Raw genomic sequence first — 1,192 nt, 5'->3', positions numbered from 1 at the left:
AATAAGAAAATATGCCCAGAATTAATTACATTATTTTTCTTCCAGCCTTTATTTTCTACTCCCTCTTAGATAACATTTTCATTGGGTGTGAACAATTATGAAGGATCAAGTTGTTACTGAAATAAACTTACATTCTTTACATAGTACATCCATAGTGCACTCCCAGTCACACCTCAGAAAGATGAGAGGATGATGATTCAATAGAATAGGCTGCAAGTTTCTTTAAGATACAGTTGCCATGCACCAGTAAATGTTCTGTTGACAGCAACTCCCAGTGGGTGAATCAGGAGCAGGTGCCCCTTTGAGCACCAGCACACACTTTTCTGGGATGATTTGCATATTGAGTCATTATATAACAGTCCAGGCTCCTTTGAGGACAGCTGCCAAGAGCCTAAAAAGCCTCCTCTCTTCAAGCTCCTCGAGATGGAGTCAAATACCCTCCTCCTATGTATGCTGATGCTCAGTGTTCCAGGTGAGAGGGTGCAAAGAAGTGTTGGGAGCATAAACTGTGGCAATTATGGTTTTCCATGTCTCTAGTATCTAGATCATTAGAATTAATGCCTTTGATTTCCTGGTTTCTCAAAGTGATGTCCACAAGTCTTCTTACAATGAAAGATTCCTCTGCTGGGAAGGTTTCTAAACATATTTAACCATGGTTTGTGTGTTTATGATTCCAGGTTCCACTGTGGACATTGTGCTGACCCAGTCTCCAACTTCATTGGCAATCTCTCTAGGACAAAAGGCCACCATCTCTTGCAAGTCCAGTGAAAGTGGCAAAAATTATGGCAGAAATTTTATGCAATGGTACCAACAGAAGCCAGGACAGCCCCCCAAACTTCTCATCTATGGAGAATCCAATACAGCAGAATCTGGGTCCCTGCCAGGTTCAGTGGCAGTGGGTCTGGCAGACTTCACCTTCACCATCAATCCTGTGGAGGCTGATGATGCTGCAATCTATCACTGTCAGCAGAGTATGGAGTTTCCTCCCACAGTGCTCCAGGGCTAAACAAAAACCTCCTGGGTTGCTGCTCACTGAGCTCAGTCTCTCAGCTCTCTCTTACTGTCTGACATCTCAATACAGAGCTTTGGGCTTGTTTGGAAGAAGGACCTTAAACAATGAAACAAGCCTTTATACACTGATATGCATGGTTGTGTCAATCCCATATACTTTATAATTTAAGATCACAACAAA

The 1,192-nt window shown here is 42.5% G+C and overlaps 1 pseudogene; it reads left to right on the top strand.

Annotated features, from left to right (window-relative positions):
• The first annotated feature begins 423 nt into the window (after positions 1-423).
• On the top strand, positions 424-1,006 carry LOC118575126 (annotated as a pseudogene).
• The last annotated feature ends 186 nt before the right edge of the window (positions 1,007-1,192 follow it).

The sequence above is a fragment of the Onychomys torridus genome, unplaced genomic scaffold (assembly GCF_903995425.1).
Source record: "Onychomys torridus unplaced genomic scaffold, mOncTor1.1, whole genome shotgun sequence".
NCBI lineage: Eukaryota > Metazoa > Chordata > Mammalia > Rodentia > Cricetidae > Onychomys > Onychomys torridus.
Note: the sequence above shows the minus strand (reverse complement) of the source record. Positions and strands in the feature narration are given on the sequence as shown.